Genomic DNA, 23,375 nt, shown 5'->3' on the forward strand with positions numbered 1-23,375 from the left:
AATAGTTAAGGATGTGGGCTGTTCTAGTTTTAGGGAAATGCGAAGTTTAGCTCAGGATAGGAAAGAGTGGAGGTACGTGTCCAACCAGTCTTAGGACTGACGACCTTATGATGATGATGATGATGATGGTTATGATCAAATTCTACTTGTCTGCCTCTCTTTCACTTACACATCAATTGGTGTAGTGTTATTCCCTTTTCTTTATTAGTGTCCGCTGCAATTCCTACCTGATATCTCTTTCCTATTTGTTTACGTTTACGATATTCCCTACAACGTCTGTCGTGAGTAGAAGTAGCCGTTCTGTTAGTCTAGTTAGTAAGTTGAAAGAAGAAAGTACATGCCACAGTTTTATTGCAGTTTATGCCAATTTTGAACGTTCCAACTGTACAATATCTGTTGAATTTGAAATTTATATTTTTAACACTGTGTGATGTCTCGAACATGAAGATAAAACGTGACTGTAGGTATGTAATGCGCCGCCAAATGAGCAACCACCTACACCACGTAGGGGCGGCTAGGCACAGCATGCAAATTAGGACATGGCCATTATGAGGCCGTTCGAGAGTTAATCTCCACTTAAATAAACCCGTTCGTGCCGTTGTGCATAGTCGCCGTGGAGGTGAGGTAACAAAGTAATAATGTTAATAATAACACGCTGTAATAACAGGGTAAAAGGGTAAAGTTTCAGCGCACATCTGTGTGCAAGTTGATGCGTCGTCGGTGCGGACTGACTCCGGAACGACGCCATTGACGCCGCCGCAGACGACGGTCGACGTCAACACACTGCGAAAATCCGGAGTCGATTGGTAATGTTTACAACACGTGAAATAACAGAGCGGCATATCCGCCGGCATCCGTTTCCGTGAAAACGTTCGGTGAAAAAGGCACTGCTTGTGTTGCATGAAATTGCTGACTAGCACGACGAGCATCTCCCTAATAATGTTGTTCTCAAAGTTCGCCTTTTTCGTGTACCTTTAACATCTGCCTTGCAAATTAACCCTTCCTGTTATAATATACAAGGTTCCATCTCGTTTAACGGTTTAGACTTGAAAAAACACTGTAATTACAACACTAATAACGCACCTTTCCTCTCAGACGGTACATTTCCTTAGTCATGCGAAAGTACTTATTCGTAGAGAGGATTTTTATCTCAGCTGAGCATATAATTATGTTTTATGTTTATTAGTACAAGGAACATTTACCTCTTCGTGGCATTCTTAAGCCTGGTTCACACTACCAGTCAAGACACCGTCCGGTTACAGTCAGGTGGAATGTTATAAGATAGGTGTATCATACATATATATGACGATATTCATACTATAAGAAGCGGTCATATCTCGGCCAGTCAATTAATCGTGATATTTCTCTGCAACTATATATTGATCTGGCCTTGACTGATTATACTGATAGTATAATCGGTCTTTACTTTCATTACCTTCACATGACACATCTCAAGGTTTAAGATTTATTCAGCGTTCATCAATCAGAGACAGCAAGTAGGTACATATTCTCTCACAATATGCACTTAATCCTATAGAGCGCATTTATCCCAACATAGCATACTTAACCTCCCTATAGGCGTTTACTTTTGTAAAGCACTTTTATTCGCATGGCTGCTTACATTTACCCCTACGAGGCACATTTGTTATTACGGCGCATGTTTACCCCCACATGCCCTATATGAAACTCATATTTGAAGGTATATTAACCCCGTGCATTTTTGCTAAGATGTACCTACCGAGAGACATGACCTAGAGGCTTAGACCATTGCTTAGCATTCGGGAGGACGTCGGCTCGATTCCGGCAAATGCTTGATCAGTAAGATTCCACAGATAATCTTTCATTCTCTCAACTTTCTCACCCGAACCACCACCCACCCATTCCCACAATTTCTGATAGGAGGCTGAAGACGGCCTTCTGCCCTACCTTCTGGCGTAGTCCGGAGGGACTACCCGTTCACCAGCATTAGTGACTGGTGGGAATGAAACACCCAAAAAAGTTTTATTTTTTGCTAAGATGTACCCAGAAGTTTAGACTATTGCTTAACATTCGGAAGAACTCTTGTTCGATTCCGGGTCTATCAATTTTCAGCCACGCTATACTGAAGATCAATCAAACGAAACGTGGCATTATAACGCATACAAAGATATTATTGACTGAAGGTAACCGATTACAAGAAGAAAACATGTCGCTTCCTTCCTGACCATAACGAGCAATGGGAGCTGCTCCGTTTCCTTTTGTGAACGTACGCGACGCATTAGTTCTTTAATTGGACAGGATTTTGACCTTAAGAAAGCACAAATGGTCTAACGTGCTTCGACTGTCTGACGAATTTCCCGGTAGGAAAAGGCAACGGAGCCTCGATCCTGTTCGCTGAAAAGCACAGCGCATTAAATTCTTACTTATTTATATTATGAAGGGATGCACCGACGACGTGATGAAAATTGATAGAGCCACTCGCAAGCTTTTTCCGATATCATTCCAATCACGTTCAAAATCTGACCTCTTGTCGGTTATTATCAATAAAACATTCGTGCAGTGAGAATTTTCATTTCGAGTGCATTCCACAAATTAGCAACTGGTAAATAATTAACTGTTATTATATAATTATTGGGAACATTTTCTTACAAAAACTATCAAAAAAAAATTCGGAACGATCATTGTTCTTCGTAGCATTTGTTTCCATTTATCTGGAAAGGCGATTCTTCATCAAAATTAAGTAACTACTTCAGATTTGAAATTGATTTTAGTGAAAGCTTGATAATTGTGTGGTAAAAACTTTTACAGGGATATGTAGACAATTTTTAATAGTTCAAAACAAAAGTTACATGGGTTTAACTTTTGACGTTTCTCTTAAACCAATTATTTTAGCTGTGCAGTAATGAAACGAGCTAAAGTTGCAATTTGTGTTCCTCGAGGCATCCGTAAAGCTCTTCTCATTTAGCCCATCGCGCACACCCACACAATCGTTGCGCGCACACACGTCCACGTTTATATGTGTACATACGTGTCAGTCGCGTTAATCTAAACGATAAACCGTAAAACTTTGTACAAATTCATGAATAGCGCAGGGATCGTTTGCGGAACAAAGTGCGCTCAGGATTTGGGACGAACCAGCCGGGAGAAGTAAATAAAGCAGACATTAAGCATCGTCGTCGCAAAAAGGAGAGCACACGGCACCGGCGTCCCCGTCTCGATGCCGCGCTGGCTTAATTTGCGGAGGTTATGTCTCTTAGGTCGCGTACAACAATCAAAGAGCGTCGTTGCGACGACGACTCCTCGTTTTTGACATCCATTCAGACGCCAACGAAACTTCTTATATGATATTATCATTGACATTATCGATTCATCATAAGGTCGTCAGCCCTAAGACTCGTTCGATACGCACCTCCACTTTTTCCTATCCTGAGCTAATCTTTGCATTTCCCTAAAACTAGAACAGCCCACATCCTTAACTATAGGGTTGTTCGGAAAGTCATTTCGTTTTTTTTTTGTGGAAATGAAAGACAGTTTTCGTATAATAAACAAATACTTTAATAAATTATATATTGACCGTTCTGGTCCAACACCTTTTGCCATCTTTCTGGTAGTAGCATAATTCCACGCTCATAAAATTTTTGGTCTTTGCTGGCAAAAAACTGATCGAGGAGGTTTTTGACCTCCTCATTTGAGGTGAAGGTTTTACCGTCTAAAAAATTTTGGAGTGACCGGAACAAATAATAATCCGATGGTGCCAGGTCTGGAGAATATGGTGGGTGTAGCATTGTATCCCATTCAAGCTGTAAAAGCTTTTGGCGAGTGACCAAACTTGTGTGAGGTCTCGCGTTGTCTTGGTGAAACACTACACCTTTCCTGTTGATTAGTTCTGACCTTTTCTGTTGAAGTGCATCATTCAGTTTGTCCAGCTGATGACAGTAGACTTCCGAATTAATCGTTGTGTTATCCGGTAAAAGCAAAAAAAAAACAATTCCTTTAAAATCCCACCAAACAGACAGCATCACCTTTTTTTGGTGAATGTCGGCTTTGGAAATGGTTTGAGCCGGTTCATCTTTTTTGCTCCATGACCACTTCTCCTAACTTTACCATCATCGATTACCTTCCTTTTCCTCTGCGTTTCCGTAACCACGAAAGTTCTCCACCATTACTGGTGCCACTAATACTACAGTGGTGACATTGTGGATGTAGTTGACGAAAACTAGAATAATGTTCAAACAAAAATATGTAATAATTTGTGTAATCAAGCGCTTCATGTGCAACATTTTTCCTCTTTTACGGTGCTTTGTTCTCTGATTTCATTATTCATGAAAAGGCAATGTTCTGAAATTGGTTTATTAAATTAACTCGGTAACCTTTGCCCAATCTTTTTCCCTTGTATCCCCTACTGTTTCGTTCATAATAACGGACCAGTTGACAAAGAACTTTTCATTGGGGAATTCATCAAGCTACTCCCTGTTGAATATTCATTAAAATGGGACCAGTATGGGTGACCGAAGAACACTGAGGTACTTAGTTTAAATGAACCAGAAATAATTAAGTATTGACGGTTACAAACCCTGCTTCTTCCTTCAACGTGTTACATAACCATCATTTCAAGGTACAGTCATCCTACCTTTCAATTTAAGATAGTTATACAAAACCCAACAAAATGAGTATTTAACTCCAGGAGTATGGATCTAGAATAATAATAATAATTAAAATCTAAACAACAAAAAACGGAATTGTAAAATTGAATTGTGGACCCTTCCTTGTAAGGATACCGATTGAAGGCACAGCGTAGCTACTACATGATGGACACATAATCATTAAGCAAAATAAAAAATTCTTGGTGGTCAGTATTCCGTCGATTTTGATCTTATTAGATCTCGTTAGACGCTGCCTAATAGCCGCAAGTTCTATCGGAACTATTTGCAGCGTGCTGGGGAGATCTAATGACATCGAAATTGAGATAAACATCTGGCAGTTTTGGTGGATTACTAAGCACCAAAAGCTTTTTGTTGGTCTGTACATATTGGGCATATAATTGGGTTTTTAATTTTGTTCTTATTAAGTTCGTTCGCAGTAGTTCGTTGATATTTTTATTTTTAGTTTGACTGAATGGTTTGGTTATTTTTGTTTAATCTTAGGTTTAGGGAAATACTTGTATGTAAAAAGCAGGCACGCACAAGCCATTTCCTGATACGCTATTTTGCCAGGAACCTTCAAAGGAAATTCGATTTCCCCATATTGGTTTTCTAAAAGCCCTTTCCCAAATATTTTCTTTGTAAAACGGTTAGAGCTAAGAGTATAGCTCAAAGTGAAACAACAATGAACGCGCCCGAAAACCCCGATATTTTCAACTTTTCTTCTTTCCATCAAGGCAGCTGTCACACAACTTAATTTCAATTTTTTTTTATCAGGTTTGTAGTATTCTCTTGCTTTCCCTTTTCAGATTTGTTAACACACTCGACTTTATTCTTAAATTGTTATTATTAACATCAGCGGGATAAGAAAACAATAATGAGACATTATACGAAAGTGAACAGTATTTGTGTGTCGCAAATAGGCACCTCTAACGTATAAGCAAGCGATATTTTAAATTGGAAATTTAAAAAAAATTCCGGATTTACGACGAAAGTTAAATTGGAGTGGTTTTGATGTACGTGTTTGATATTTTTCCAAGAACGCTTGCATGAGAAGCTTACCGCGGCTTCTTCCATGACCAATAAAATAAGAAAATTTTTCGCAATGATACTCAGGTATAAAAACTACTTCTATATAATGCGTATACATCAATATTAACCTTTTGATATATGGGAAAATCTTGAACGTTTAGGTTATTTATTTCTCATTTCTATTTCCGATTTTACAGCCCGTGTCGCCACGCACGCTGTAATGTAAAAAAAAAGTCCTAGATAAATGTAATTTTTATGAAAATCATAATCATCCAGTACCAGCTAGTGTTATTCGATAAAAGTCCAGGTTGAATTAGGTTAATTGCAGTAGGTTCGATACGTTCTGATTGTAACTTAGAGCCGTTATAGCGGTAGTTTAAAACTCTTATTAACAGTTTTCAAGCGGATAATTTGTAACTGTCAGGAACAGAATGGGGTGAGTACCAAATATGGTTATAAAGAAACATCTTTATCGCTCAACTCCTTTTCGACGAGGCTGATGCAAAAAAACTCTAGGAAAACTTGAAGAGGAAGAACCTAATAAGCCTTTGTATGTTAAGAACAGTTGAGGAATGATTTCTAAATACGTACAATGATGTCGTTCATTATCATGAGTGTTATTAATAAAGAAGACACAAAATAAGCTATAAAAAATTCGTCAATTGAAGATTATTATTGTTAAAACTATATGTAACTACGGAAGAAGAAAAACTGTTTGGAATTATATTTCCTTTGGTTGATTTTCTAAATTGTAATTCTATTTAGTTGTCAAAGATTGTTTGCTAAGGATAATCCTTTCTATCGATTACTTATTAGCTAATAAATAAATTAAAGCCTCTTAATAGCGGCCAATGAAATTCATTTTTACGAAAGCAAACGTTACAGTTCGTGAAAAACTATCACTTGCAAGTCTGAAATCAAGGGTGTAAAAGTTGAATTTCCATGTTATCTATTCAGAAGGTACTGAGAATGCAGAAACCCTGGTTCCAGTATTGTTACAAAAGTTGACCACTGAGAAGAATAACCATTTTAAAATTCAGATGACCAAAATGAATGGTTTTATTGTATTTTTGTATCAGAGATCAGCTGCGTGTGTTGATGTTTAAATTTTGATTTGAAATACATGTCTACGCAATCGAACCATACAGAAACATGATCAGGAACTTTCATTATGAATTAGCAATATGTAAATTGGGGTTGAAAGTGTCGATGCACATGGCGCTATTTGTTCGGCGTATACCGACCTCTCGCACTATCGATTTACGAACACGAGTTTTGGAACCCACACATGACAACCAAACTAATTATTATAATTCTCCGTTCGACTTAAACGCATGTTGTTCACGGATTCAAAATGTAATATCCAAAACACTAGATGAAGCAACATACCATACATAGACAGCAATCACTTGGCTTGTAGAAAAACGTTCTACCTAATATTAAAATTGTAGTTATTTTTTAAATAATTCGAAGTGGTCTGTATTCTGTCGAAACTGCCAGACGCGGATCGCGATTTCGATCTTTTTGGATCTCATCAGCGCGTCGCAGGCAGCTCCGACAGAACACAGACCAACTTTTACCTGTTGTCTTAACAGTGCGTTTTAGAAAATACTACAAATGGCACAGTAAACGCCATCTATAGCACGATGCTACATTTTGCTACAGATGGCGTTTACTGCGACATTTGTAGTATTTTCTAAAACGCACTGTTAACACAGCAGGTAAAAGTTGGTCTGTGTTCTGTCGGAGCTGCCTTCGACGCGCTGATGAGATCCAAAAAAATCGAAATCGCGATCCGCGTGTGGCAGTTTCGACAGAATACAGACCACTTCGAATTATTCTATTCGATTAAGCTAACGTGCCTATTACGTTGAGGTTGGCTACGCCGGGATTCGTTTTCAGCAAGTAGATATCCACACAAGTGGACCTTGTTGGAGCATACGTAATCCTAAAATGTAGCATCGTGCTACAGATGGCGTTCACTGCGTCATTTGTAGTATTTTCTAAAACGTAGTTATTTTTGCTAATGTTTAACGATACGTAATTAGAATTAATAAGCCCTAGATTGGGTACTTGATGAGGTAGTTTATCAAATTGTTTAGTTATTCTCGCCAATGTTTATTGGAAGGTTAACAGAATTATGGAAGTCAACATGGAACAAACAGAAAGATCCTTCAAAAAAAGAATCTAAGAACATTTTAAACTCTACCAATTAAATAATAAGCTAATAGGTACATATTACAAATTTGCCAGACGTCCTTTACAATAATACAATTTTAATAATGACCCTTTTCAATTAATCTTCGCTTCTATCTCGCTGCATAAAATCCTTAAAAGCCGTATCTGCTGAAGTTTTCGATCTGTAAGGTTATTTACAATATATATTCCACTCATCGTCAGTTCGTCGATACAAAAGCGCCTTCAATAAAACACCATAAAGGCCGGTAGTCAGCACTTTACTTCCCTCTTTCGGAATTCTGACTTGTGTCTCGATTACTCGGTGTTTATTTCAGCAACAACACTTGGAAATCCGTTATAGGGGATAGGCTGATGCAGCCGAGTGAAATCTGAGAGATAGCGATCTGCCACAGACGCCGCGCTCGCTGATTAATCAAAGTCTTCGGAAGAAGTAGATGTAAAAGAAGAAGAAGAAGGAGAAGGAGGAGGAGGACGCGAGCAAAAACTACTTTTAGACGAAACGGGAGAAGCTGTTTACCCTAAAACAATTCCCGTAAACCCTGCAGATGCAGTCGGTGTAGGATTTCCTTCGGCTCTCTCGATTATTAGACGAAATCGATAACAGCGCCGCGAGGGAAAAAAGAAAACAAACAGATTGCTATCGACAGACAAGTGTTTTGAGTTACTCGTCCCGTAAAAGTTTTTACGGCGAAAAGTGTGAATTAGCAGGTGCTTCTTCGTCTCGGCCGGCAAATACCACAGGAAGCTTTCGATAAATAATTAGCTTGTCATAGATAAATGCAGCTGACGAACAACACTAATTGCGTTTACAAACACGTACCATCCATTATTTTGGCGAACGAATATGGATTAATACCTTCAGATAAATAATACTGCAAAATAACAAAAGAGCAATATAAAACTTTAAGAAACCTTCTAATAGTGATTAATATTTAATATTAATCTAAAGGTCGGAGGGAGTAACAGGGAGATAAAGCAGAATATAGAGCAGGGTCGCGTCGCCTTCAATAAAAAGAAGTGCCTTCTATACTAGCGAACAATTAATTCAGAAATTCGAAAAGGATTGTTAAAGGTGTAACTTTGGAGCACGGCGCTGTACGGGTGCGAAACATGGGCGGTGGACGCTGCTGAAAATGGAGGTTAGAAGAGTTCGAAATGTGGTGTTACAGGCGAATGATGAGGATACCGTGGATAGAGAACGTTAGAAACGAAGAGATATTAGAAATCATGGGAGAACATAGGACTCTATGGAAGTCAATAATAAATAGGCGAGATAGGTTGGTAGGACACCTTCTCAGGCGTAAAGGTCTAGTCTGGTATAGGGGTAGAGATAGACCTAGATAAGATTACTGTTCGAAAATAGTTAAGGATGTGGGTTGCTCTAGTTTTAGACCGAGCGGCATGGCCTAGAGGTTTAGACCACTGCTTAGCATTCGGGAGGACGCCGGTTCGATTCCGGGTCCGTCTGCGTTGGTCCAAGTTTTTCTGTGGTTTCCTTGGATCACCTAAGCAAATGCTGGGGCAGTAATATTCCACAGATAATCTTTCATTCTCTTCTGTCTTCATTTCGTCCGTCTCAACATTCTCACCCGAACCACTACCTACCCATTCCCACGATTCCTGAAAGCAGGCTGAAGAGGGCCTTCCGCCCTACCTTCCGGCGTAGTCCGAATGTACTGCCCGCCCACCAGCATTACTGGCTGGTGGGAATCAAACACGCAAAAGTTTTTTTCTAGTTTTAGGGAAATGCGAAGTTTACCTCATGATAGGAAAGAGTGGAAGTGCGTGTCCAACCAGTCTTAGGACTCACGACCTTGTGATTGAATTGGGTGTGACAACTGCAACAGTTTTCCTCATTAGTTTGTGGTAATTTGTAGTTGATAAAAATTAAATTAATTTCCACATATATAATATAAAACTACAGGTTTAAGCCGATAAATGTCTTTATTATTGCGGTAAGGACCCGATTAAAGCTCAAAATATTTTTAAACGGCAAAGAGTGATTTTATTTAAGGAGTTGTCATACAGATGCCGTTTTAGCTGGTCTTTACTGTATCCATTTCGTGATCTCTTTGTACCATGTCGTAGACGTAGACTCAAATCAGTGCAGACGTTGCTAGACATACAAAACACGTATATTAATCTAGTATATTATAATCGAATGATGATTCTAAAACTATCACTAACTATCTATATTAATGTCGCGTATTTGATGTCGACGTTCTGTTACGTGTGTATTATTACCGTTTGATAATAATAATTGCTATATAGAGTTGGGGTCAAATTCAAAACAAACATTAATTAACTGTGTCACGTTGCAGGATCTACGAAAGCCGTTTGCCAATTCACGTGTTAAGAAGGCATGTTATTCCTGGGGCTGAGAGAGAGTCGAAAACACTTGTTAATTAGTTTAAATCAAGTGACTTTGAACTTCTACTAATGAAACAGGTATCTATAGCGACTTTACTAATAAAAGAAAATTTCTGACTTTCATGTTTCGTGATTAATAATTCTGACAGGTATTAAATCTGACATATATAGTTACTAATTAACATTTGTAAAGACAAAGGAAATTTGGTTAATCAGTGACTTATTTTAGCATATATATTCATTTTGCTGTATAAAGACATTCAAATTTGATGCATTATTACCGCTCCTAGTTGGAAACGCTAAAAATTCTATTCGATATCATCATTTAGGCTATAAAAGTTCCCAAAATGAATAGAATCATCGTAGTAATTATTTACCTAAAAGTTTCATTGATCAACAAATAGTCTTTATAGTATCTTTAGACATTTTTGACATCAGTAGTTATACTATGGCGGTTCGGGCTCAAAATCTCATGTATTTTCTTATGGAGGTTTATTTTCGTTTTTTTTTTCTTTTTTACCTCCCTCCACCCCTATTCTGAGGCCACGGCCTTCAACAGTCATCGTCAGCCATCTTGTAGAGCGAAATTGATGAAGCTGTCAAAAATGGCTGACAACAGTTGACGACCTTGACGTTAGAGCAGGCAGGGAGAGGGGGTAAAAAGAATGACAAAAAATACATGGAATTTTGAGCCTGAACCGTCATACTTTATCTACTGATGTCGCTTTCCAGAACTCCATCCAAATTTTTTTCTAAAGATACTATAAAGACGTATGGATCAATGAAACATTTATGTAAATAATTTCTACGATGATTTTATTTTATTTTGGTAACTGATACTGCAATTTACATTGCTCTATTTTCTATAGAATAATAATTTTTTTCGTCATTCACTGAGTGCATCACATCTTCTTTTATGATTCTACTTGAAAGTAAACATTCCATCAAACTTTTGCTGTCTGTTACTACGAATATCTAATAGACAACGTTTTGCATTTCAAAAGAAAATTACGTTGTTATTTCGAAGAGCTTTTGACAATCTGGGAAGTACCTACATACAGAATACATGCATGTATATAGAAACCAATTTCAAGTGGTGAGTCCATGATGTGCCGTTAGTCAACTTTGGCCCGTTTAATTTAAGGACATTTGAATTGCTCGGCGGTTCGTTGCTTGTGAACTTTACATGATCGCATATTGCAACCTCTCGAGACACATTAATTTGGGCGTCCCGACGATAAGCGTTCTACTGGTCGACGAGAGCGTCGCGGCGCTGGCTACACAACGCTCTTTGCATCGCATCTCGTCGCGTCGCTCGCGTTCAACATGCAAGCCTCGTGGGTATTTTGACAATTTTGTTAACGTACTTGTCACCATTCATAGCTCAACCATTTATCGACCGCAATTATTTCATCGACACAATAAAATAGCGCAGGATATTCGGAAATATTAATAGATAAATTAAAACGAATATATACAAATAAACAACAGGATCGTATAATTACTAATAACACCAAAAATGTATTAAATTTGTATTGCAATTAATGGAAATTTAGAGTAATTATTACTCGAACAAAATAATTCGAAGTGGTCTGTATTCTGTCGAAACTGCCAGACGCGGATCGCGATTTCGATCTTTTTGGATCTCATCAGCGCGTCGCAGGCAGCTCCGACAGAACACAGACCAACCTTTACCTGCTGTCTTAACAGCGCGTTTTCGAAAATACCACAAATGGCGTGGTGAGCGCCATCTGTAGTACGATGCTACATTTGAGGATTAGGTATGCTCCAACAAGGTCCATTAAAAATATGGATATCTACTTGCTGAAACTAATTCAGTAGAATACAGACCACTTCGAATTATTTTGTTCGATTATGGTAACGTGCCTATCACGTTGAGGTGAGCTACGCCGGGATTAGTTTCAGCAAGTAGATATCCATATTTTTAATGGACCTTGTTGGAGCATACGTAATCCTCAAATGTAGCATCGTACTACAGATGGCGCTCTCCACGCCATTTGTGGTATTTTCGTAATTATCACTCCTAAACTTTTTATGTACGAATTCCGCAGGCGGTAATCGATACCGGATGCAAGCGAGAGCCGTCATTTGTTTATTCAGTTATTTTAATATTTTCCATTTTTGTGGGATTATTTTTACAGCATTTGAATTTAATCTAGACAGTAACAACCAGTACAGTATTGTTTTAACAGATATATTTAAAATGCGAATAATTCAAATCCAAAATACGTATATTTCTACCGGAATTTTTTAATGCGTTACAAATTCAGAACACGGAAACAATGTCCTCGATTTGGCGAAAACTTGCGTTAATTGTTAGCACAAGTCGCTTCTTGACACGACTTTCAAGAAGACTGTCTAGGAAGGGGATGATAATAATAAGTAGATACACACCTACGTACTGTTTGCAGTAGAGATCCAAGTCGTCTCGCATAAAATTACGGGATATACTTAAACCTGTTTCGAGGGCAACACTTCTGCAGACGGTGTTGGAGGAGAAGATTTTTATCCACTCTCCCTATTAACATTCTAAATTCTTAGGAGATTTCGTTGATATACGGCACACAAACTTTCTTCGACGCATTTATTACATATTTTATAAAACATTCCATTAAAAGTCTTTTAAAAAATAGTAATATAAAACAGTTGAATGGTTTCGTTTCGTCAGTTTATTCAATCTTCCTTAACACATGAGCCAAATGATGCTACACATATAAGGCAACGTAAGAAAGTGATTAAACCCAGCTTAAAAGAACACCAAAAGCATCATATCATCATTATCATATTCTAAATCATTGGAAAAGTGTAAAATCTGAATTCAAACGTAAAAAGACTAAAAAGTGTGTGTGTGTGCGCGTAGGTGTGTGTGTGTGTGTGTGTGCGCGTGTGTGTGTGTGTGTGTGTGTGCGCGTAGGTGTGTGTGTGTGTGTGTGTGCGCGTAGGTGTGTGTGTGTGTGTGTGCGCGTAGGTGTGTGTGTACGCGTAGGTGTGTGTGTGTACGCGTAGGTGTGTGTGTGTGTGAGAGAGAGCGTGATTTTGAAAGAATTTTCGTTGTTCATCCCTGACGCTTCCACCTAACCGCTAACAGTTAAATTGTCGGGTCTCGATAGTATCTATCGATTAGTTACCACTTGACATAGAATCGGATTGCTCCTAGGGATTGTGACTAGGGATTTGTGTGTTTACCTTTGTTGAAAATTAACAGTACTTGTTCACCGTGTCTCACTTACTGCCGCACACATTAGAAGCCCAGCAGATACACATATGCAATATACACATTCGTGAAATGCGATGCAAGTAAGCGTTTGCTATTGGTAGTGAGTCTAGTGTGCAGCAAATTAGCGCGAACATATGGCTCTAATTAATGCCATTATTCAGAAATGACGTTAGGGTGACGCTGTGGGACACACCAAAGACCAATAGCGGCGCTATTTGATTTTGTCCTAACCATCGCAGCAACATGCCTATTGAGTATTGCAGTTGTGAATTCACATTCAATCCGCAGACATTCTGTTTAGGTAACCGCATCAGTTATGGTTTAATTCGAATCAGAACACTTCGTCACTTTTATTCGACTGTACCAATAATGGATCATTGAAATGACACTTGATAAACTAGATTTCCAATCAAACGTGACCAATATTGATTTGTCCTCTTTGGCTTGATGATTAAGAAGTCGATTCCTGTAGATTCTAACATTGATAATAAGAATACGAAAGAATGCATCCACTCGAAATGAAAACATTAAGTCGAAAAAGATCATATTTTTAATGAGAAATATTAAATTAAATCCCCGATGATCTGTCTCAACAAAGGACTTTCTTTCTTTCCAAATAAAGCGGATAGATTAGTATTATTAAAATATAGAATTTATTTATTTGTTTTCTAGGTAATCCACTTTATTATTTTGACGAAGAAATATGTTTATGAATGAAACTAAAATTATGAAGAATTTGCAGCAATGATTCCAAGTTTATCTGATTTTACAACTAACTTGTTATGTTGAGTTTAGTCAAAGAATTTCATACTGCAAACTTCAAAATCAAAAACAAAACAAATTTAAATTTAATGAAGTTATGTCAATTCAATTCCTTCGTTAATTCTTCTAGTATTTCACTGCATACCTTGTTTAAGAGTAAAGGATATAACTGAGGATTAAGGTTTATTTCGTACAATTGAGTTTTACTTTATACATACATATTTATCGAAGACGATTGGTAACTAAACAGTAACGGTGAAATCAATTTGTCGATACCAATCAGTTCTGAGCCCATGTTAGATATATTAATAGAAGTTTTGTTAGGTAGCTACTGAAAGCAAAGTTTAGAACGTTGTTACAACACAAAATATATGTATGTACTTCTGCTTCGAGTTACTTTTCAGAAAACTTTAAACTATCCTTACTTGTAAAGTAGTTTCTCTCGTCTAAGCCGTTACGGTTTGTTGAGATTTTGGTTCAATTTTGTCGAATATACTCTTTTGCTAAAACGTTTCAGCTGACTTGCATTTCATTTTTATTACATTAATAAAAGATGAACAAGATCTAGAGTATATCATCGATACTTAACAAGTACTAACATCTAGATAACTTTTGGGTATTTTATTCCCACTAGCTACTAACATCGGTGGGCGGGCAGTCCCTTCGGATTACAACCTCTTTTTAGGAATCGTCGGAACGAGTAGATTGTAATTGGTGTGAGAAATGTACACAGAAGGGAGTGAATGATTTTTGTGGAATATAATTGTCTCAACTTATGCCAAGGAAATCACAAAAAAGCTTGGATCAGTTCAAATGGGTCCGGAATTGAACCGGTGTCTTCTCTGTAGTATAATCATAATAAGATCGTCAGTCCTAAGACTGGTTGGACACCCAGACTCTTTCCTATCCTGAGATAGTCTTCGCATTTCCCAAAAATTAGAACATCCCACATCCTTAACTGTTTGCAATCAGTAATCTTATCTAGGTCTCCCTCTACCCCTCCTAACTCCAGTTTCTATTAACCTATCTCGCCCATTCCTTATTAACTTCCTCTGTTCTCCTATTCTTTTTAATACTTCTTCATTTCTAACCTTATCTATCCACAGTATCAGCATCATTGCATCATTCGCCTGTAACACCACATCTGAACGCTTCTAATCTTTTCTTTTCCGCCGCACCCACCGTCCATGTTTCACAGCTGTACAGCGCCCCCCTTCAAGCATACACCTTTAACAATCTTTTTCCAATTTGTAAATTAACCGTTTGCGAGCATAGAAGCTTTCTTATTGAGGGCGACTCGACCCGGCGCTATCCTCTGCTTTATATCCCTCCTACTCCTTCCGTCCTGACTTATCTGACTTCCTTAATACCTAAAATCAGTCACATCTTCATCTCCTATTATTATATTCACTCTTTCCGTACTTTTTCTTCCCTTACACATCAATATTTTTGTTTTATTTTAATTTAATTTCATCAATACCGCTTCCATTTTAATAATGAATAGTTTCAACCTCAATATTAACGAAAATTGGTAGTATATTTATAGTTATATCTATTTTATAGTAAACAATCAATTATTATATTGGTCGTATCAACACAATATACTAATAAATTATGAAAAATTTATTTATCCTGTTGCACTAAATACTACACATAAATATATATTTAAACATGTTTGTTACGTATATTAATAAATAGATAATTAATTGCTAATTGTGACGAAATATTAACCCAAATGAATACATCGGTTTTAGTTCGTCCATTAATTTTTAAACGTTGCAAAGTGGAAGCAGTTAATCAAATAAAATTGAATATTTCAATACACGACTGATAGATGCGTTCGTGTATATGTACAAATTTATTTGCGGAAATATGAAATGAATTTACGAGGCCCGCTCAATAATTACACATCCCGATGATCAAATTAGCATGGGAAACAAACGAAATAATCCAACTGGCGATTTGAAACCGTTACATCCACATTGGTAAACTATTGAGGTTTAATTTTTAATTTTCAAGTGTGTCATGATCACATTTAATAATTTAAATGTTACAAAATTCAGATGAACCTATTACTTTCTAAAATTAATTATATTCCTTATTAAAACGAAAATTATTACTGACACATGGCGGCCACTTTGGTGTTAATACATTTTAGGGTTAAAACTTCTACATTTATTTTAAGCATATTTCAGTTTGAAACTCACCCTTAACTTTATTATTAACTGAAACTGTACTAAAGTACACTATTTGACGAAACAATATTATTTCGTGGTATCTATAATTATTCAATAATGGTTTTGTGAAACAGCATTGGATTTTCGTTAATGTTATGGTCAAAACTATTCATTATTAAAATCGACAAATCGGTCAATCGATTATTACTTATCTTGCTTTTCGATGAACTATTTTAAGTTGGTTTCTTGAAAATGACCTCGATACGCCACCAAACGCAAAATGCGTGTTTTCCTGTAGGAAAACTACTTCTCTTCGTTCGTTCATTCAGCGTTAACTTAGATTGATCGTTCAACTAAAGCTTTCCAATTCTCGTGCTTTGGAAGCTTTAGGATAAAAAAGTTATCGACGAAAACCTAACTGAAAGGTAATCAATATCAACTACGACATTAACCAGAGCTCGCATTATCGATCTACTTCCGACGATTCTCGATATTTAAATTGGTCCCGAAAACCTTTATTTATAATGTAATACATTAATCGTAAGTGCACATAATACAGGCAGTCGAACTTCTATAACTCGAATTTTTTTGTTTCTGTGATATGCATATTGTTCTACATTTATTCTAAACTGATTAACTGAAATATTACCACCATAAATTTTCACTAATAGGCAGTTATAAAGCTGGGGCTGCAAGGTAGAGAAGTAAATATTAGGAAGGGAGTCCGACAGGAATGCTCTTTTTAAACTGTATCGCCTCTACTTCACCCTCCGAAATTTCTTCTATTGTCTTAATTAATAACTAATTCTATCTCGTTTTCCTCAATATGGAGAATATATTTATATGCCTAGTAATATCAGCATAATTTTCGTTTCCGGTGTTGTTTATCTAGGATGATATCCAGTGTTTCGGAGCCGAGACGTATGTGGTAACACTATGTAATCCTGTGGGATTGTATTTTATATTACGCTTCTATCTGATCAAATTCATTACAAATTAATATAAAGCGAACAGCAAAAAGTTCTCGCGCAATACTCCCTACAGTTCTAGCATAATATTAAATCGAACAAAACAAAATTTGTGCACGCTTATGGTGCGACTGCAAATCGAAATGTATCTATGTATGCAATAAATATTTGTATCTCATAGTATACATACGTATTATATATGTGTGTAGAAGCTTGGCAACCGAGTTTGTCGCTTTGACTGAGAAAAGCAATTAAGTGAACCAACCATCGGTAATCCGCCCACAATAACGACACAGGGCTTATGCAAATTTTAAAGCCACTAGCAAAAATTAGCTGAGATTTTTAGCAGCGCTCTGATCCCTGGAATCTTACACAGCCTGGCCGTGGTTATTTTGTTGTAAATTTAATTTAAAAACTTTTCGTAATTGGGGCGGTTCTAATCAGGACCTAGATAGAGCTTATTGATTCTACAGCTGGCATCGTACTACACACCTATAGCTATATTTTCATTGAGATTATATTTTCTCGAAATTAACGGTCAAGTGCAAGTTGTAGTAGAGATTCATATAGAGCAGGTATAGTCCTTTCACTGAGAGAAAGGTACATCATCGGCGATGCGCTCAAACGAATATCGGTCATAAGATGGCCGATCGTTTACCACAGATGTTTCCGATCAAATCCCAATCATAAGCCTCTGACATGACTTCTAACAGTTACATATACATCCTTTAAGGCGATCCGCTGACATCTTATACCTTTCTCTAAATAAAAAGACTCTACCCTCCAAGTATCATATCCTTAATATTTGCAATTTAAAGTTGTTAACTTGTAAAGATACTAATAAACATTTAGCATAATCAATAATATGGATTTGTTATCGGGCGATAAATAATGCACAAATTAGTTCTCGTTTCCACCATGCATTATATATAACAAATAAAAGTATTTATTAGGCAAGAAGTCATTTCTGTATCCGTGAAAGGTTAATTTACAAATTCAAAAAAGATTTTCAAAGGTGTATGTCTAAGGAAAAAGTCTGTACCAGTGCGAAACGTGGACGATGGATAGAGAAGGTTAGAAATGATGAGGTATCAGAAAAAATAGGAGAACAGAAGGCGATATGGAAGTTAATAAGAAATAAGCGAAATAGGTTGGTCATGAAAGGCTACTTAGAAACATATTAAAAGCAGAAACAGGAGTTAATAGGAGTAGTAGTAGATGTTCACAAATAGTGAAGGATGGGGGATGTTCTAGTTGTAGGGGTAAATTCAAAAATAAGTTAGAAAAAGAGTGGAGGTGCATGTCTGAACAGTCTTAAGACTGACAGCCTTAACTATACTTCGTTTACTTTCTGTAGCAATGTGACCTTCAATTTGACCGGCGCGAATTATAAAAGAACAGCACTAGGTCAGAAAAGGAAGGAGACAACTCTCGGCCAAACTTTTAACCGGTGAGGAGCGTATAATCCGTACGTACAGTACTGCACGAAAAAAATGACCATTTTATTCACTACAATTGCATTGCTCAAATGTGCTGTTATTGAACAAAACTTTTGGCAGGTATTGTATAAAAAAGTATGTTTAATGAACAAGAGTCGAGAGTATAATGAGCTTTTTCTCCCTACCTACGATTTTACCAGCGCGCATCCAAGACATTGCAAGGGGCACATCGCTAGAGAAAGTAAATGAAGTATATCTTGTTAAATTTATTGTGCAATTGTATTATCAAATTGTTTTAGAATACCTACAATAAAAAATTATTTATTTTATAAATGTTCATTTAGTTATTGGTCTAATTGTTCAATGCTCCACCGGATTGCCTTAGGAGCACTGCATAACTATTAGACGAATGTATTATAGCGTGGCGTGCGGTTGGTTTTTATGTCCGTCATTTTTGATGCGAATTCATTGTCACAAATAATCCGAATAACTAATGCACGGCGGTGAACTGTTTCGTCCCCCGGACTGGCGTAAATCAGCCCTCGTCAAGTCTTTCATTATGTCAACGCGTAAATCACGGAATTAAAAATGCGGTTTCCTGCGTACGTCCGTTACAGAGGGCTCGTTCCAATGGCACGTTTGACGTGACATTTTTTTTAGCAGTCGTCAAAGGCGAAAAATAAACATTTACGATCACGGGATTTTTTTGATAAATCCAGCGCAGCCCTCGAAAATAATTATTTACCTCTGAGTGGAACAGAATTGTATGATTAATGTTAAAGGATTTTTAATTAACAGCTCAAATCAATCAAGTTCCGGCATCTATTCAAATACATATGCATATATTTACATGGCTGTTTAGAATTAAATTTCTTAAAGACTACATAACATATGCTTCTATATCAAAAATACCATTTAAAGGGAAAGCCCAACTCCTACAGTTTCAGAATCTTGATACACTATAACTTTAACATCAAAGAATTTATGAATTAGAAAAGAATGAATTGGTATTTTTTTAAATGATCGGTCTATTAATTTTTTCTAGTAAACATTGTAGAACAAACAGAATAGCTCAAAACCCCAATGTCAAAACACGACATTGTAGTTGTCCGAAGCACTTTTCGGTAACAAAGTTACCTTCTTTAGGGACTGAAGTAAACTAAACCTAAATGGGAACTAATCCTAATTTAAAATCTAGTGTTGCCCAACATATTCTTACTGATGAACATAATTAATAATCTTAAGTTAGTTAGTAAGTTAGGAATAATCGTTTACTAGATAGTTTTGAAAGTTTTGAAACATTAAACAAATTGTTCTTAACAATGACAACGGTCCTATCCCTGGATCTCCGCTATTTAGTCTAGTTTAATTACGTTTTTGATGATGATGTTAAGGTCCATTGAACATCTACCTTGTTGGCATCGGGTCATGTTCACTGAACCTTAACAACTATCAGTATAAATTAGGATTAGTTCCCATTTAGGTTTAGTTTACTTCAGTCCCTGAAGAAGGTAACTTTGTTACCGAAAAGTGCTTCGGACAACTACAGTGTCGTGTTTCCGCGTTGGGGTTTTGAGCTATTCTTTTTGTTCTACGACAACCGCCAAAGTTTTTCCAATCTTCATATTTAGTAAACAATGTATTTGATGAATCCATTTTGTTTCACCATCTCACTCGTCATGACGTTGTCAATTTGAAAGACTATTCCCGTTTCTTCTTCAAACTGTCTTTTGTAACTCGTCCTGATCAAGTTGCCCTACCATTATGTCTCTCGTTTTCTTTATCGACTTATATAGTGCCTTCTGTTGCTTTACTGTTTCCACTGCCTTCTAAATTCTAACCACAAAAGAAACACAAATACAAAATTGTTGGGCTGCAAACTACCTCGATGTCGAATAAAGATTTTTCACCTTCTCATTCAGTCTCAAATTTTATCAGTATTTCAGTAATAATACTGGAAAATGTCAAATTGGTAAAATTACTAATCGATCGTGTGTGTTACGTCTGTCTTGTTTGAAAGTTTATCGATGATAAATCGTAAGATTCTCACGATAAAAAGAGTTTTAACTATATCGCCTTCAGTTTATCTAAGTCTCCTTATCATTCATGGTATTTTGTTCTGAGTAATGTTGGGAAGATCTGTATTTTGTAAACATTTCTTCATCTCTTCTTCACGTGTTCTCAATCTGCTTACACGGTTCACATTTCTGACATATCTACGCAATTTGAAATTGTAAATGAACAAGTGAAGAATATGTTTGTGTGACATTAAAACAGGTGATGACAATGACATTTTGTTGGTTGCGGCGAGCGGAGGTAATGTTCACGGGGGTTAGTCAGTCGATCGTCACAAAACAACCCCTCGATCATTCTTTGCTCCATATTTCGTAATGAGAGCAGTAAAGAGCAGCAAAGCGGAACAATAAAGTGAAATTTAACGCGTCAGCAGCGACGCTCGTTATCTAAATCATGGATCGGCCATCATGACAAGAGCCTGCATTATTCGTCGACACCGTTGGCGCGTCGAAGCGAAGCCGTATCCACCACCGCGGCGGCCGCAGCCGAAGTCGTACCACCCCGCATTTTTATTTTCGCGATTAATGTGTGGACAGGACCTGTCATGCGGTAACGATGAGACCTCGCAACCCTTGATTTGCGTGAAAAATGGGAAGAAGGCATCACTTCGTGACAATACAACACTAGAGATAATATAATTGTATAAATCAGTCGTCTTCTACATCTGCATTTATTTATATTTGTATCAAATTTTTCTCAAAAAAAAGACAGGATAAATGTTTAAAGGCTATGCTTACTTATGACCTCTTACCGGTTTGCCCGCTAGTAAATAGTTTCGTGCTCTCTCCCTTTCACTAAAGCAACTCCAATTTTATAGTTCAATCTTATTGACATCGTCAAATACTTATGCCAGGTAGGGCATTGTTAGCTGGTGAAGATTGGTTGGGCTCTTTTCTTAAACGTCATCCTTCTCTGTCAATCCAATCACCTCAAGCAACGAGCCTATCGAGAGCTACATCATTTAACAAAAGCAACGTTAATTTATTCTTCACTAACTTGACCACTGTTTACGATAACATTGTAAGAAATGCTTGTATACCTGATTTAAGTTGTTTATTTTTTAACAAAAGGCTCAATTATATTAAAAAAATGTTTAATTATTTGCTCCTTCTCATGATTTGACTCTTATTGGTATTAGTCAACTTACCCCGGGCATATGGTCTACCTAATACGTATTTATTTTCCATTTAAACGTTTTTAAACACAATCGAAATCCTTATCATCGATGTTATAACATTCGAATTTTCATTACTACATTTAAAATAAGTATTTTACTATGACATCAACACCTGTTTGAATGAACAAATGAATTTCCTGTCAATGAAAACAGTCATATGATCAAATCCTATAAATATCATGTGACAGTTGAATAATATTCCTACTTGTTCGTAATATATCTCTTGCGACTTCGCTTTTATTTTTTTTTTATTCATACTATTGCGAATTCCACAAGGAACATAACGAATTACTCGTTTCCAATTCCATTTAAATTGAAATTGGGATCGATATGGGAATATTATTTTTAACAGAACGTCTGACAAAGTAATTACGCGACTAAACAACCCTCAAGACACTTTTAAATTGCTTCGCCGAAGACGACATTGACGACTATGCAATCAGCCGCGACCCCTTTCGAATTTATTTCGATTACAAACAAAAAAAATTAACACGAAAAATTGTTTTCTCTCACAAAACGTCCCTTAAACAAAGAGAAAAATGGAATTGACAATTAACTGACAAAATGTTAACCCACACGGTACGGTATGTACCCTAATTAAAAACCTTTAAATGATGTAGAAGAAAAACGTAAATTTTGGTACCTGACGGATTGGTCCTGCAGTTAGAATCATTTGCAAGGATTGCCTGTAACCAGGAAGTTCTGAAACAGACAAAAGAAATACAAAATGTAAGGCATACGGTACTTTTTGTAATAATGCACAATAAGACTGTTAAAATGTTTAGTTAAACCATCTATATTTTCGCGTGGAAGAAACCGTGAGAACCATCACAAGCCGATAGTTTTAAAATGAATGATAGAGACATAGAGACAGAATGGAACTGCATTAAAATGTGCCTAAAGTCAGCAGCTACAGATATACTAGGTCTTAAACAAAACGAAAGTAAGAAACGCTGGATAACAAATGAGATTTTAAGATTAATAGAAGAAAGGCGAAACTTGAAGAACAGGACAGACGAAGAAAGGCAAAAAATATATAAGGCTATAAAGTGGGAAATAATTAGGAAGTGTAGGGCAGCTAAAGGAACAGTGGATTGATAGGATGTAAAAAAGTAGAGGAAAAGTTTGAAGTAGGTAAAACCGATGAGGCTTATAATATAATTAAAAGGAATTTTAGAGATGTAGGGTACGGTAGTAATAATATAGGAAACGAGGCAGGGGTCGTTTTGATAGAAAATGAGGAAAAGACAGATAGGTTGAAAGAATAATTAGAGAACCTATACGCAGCCCATAAGTTAGGAGATATATTAGAGAAGGA

At 36.8% G+C, this 23,375-nt stretch overlaps 1 long non-coding RNA gene across 1 annotated transcript in view; it reads left to right on the top strand.

Annotated features, from left to right (window-relative positions):
* LOC108744202 overlaps positions 1-23,375 on the top strand; it is a 209,245-nt gene that overhangs the window by 77,873 nt on the left and 107,997 nt on the right. Inside the window, exon 2 of the long non-coding RNA XR_001938937.2 lies at positions 10,172-10,298. This is a non-coding gene — a long non-coding RNA (uncharacterized LOC108744202). The remainder of the gene's footprint in view (positions 1-10,171; positions 10,299-23,375) is intronic.

Source organism: Agrilus planipennis, unplaced genomic scaffold, assembly GCF_000699045.2.
Source record: "Agrilus planipennis isolate EAB-ADULT unplaced genomic scaffold, Apla_2.0 scaffold13, whole genome shotgun sequence".
In the NCBI taxonomy this organism is placed as follows: domain Eukaryota; kingdom Metazoa; phylum Arthropoda; class Insecta; order Coleoptera; family Buprestidae; genus Agrilus; species Agrilus planipennis.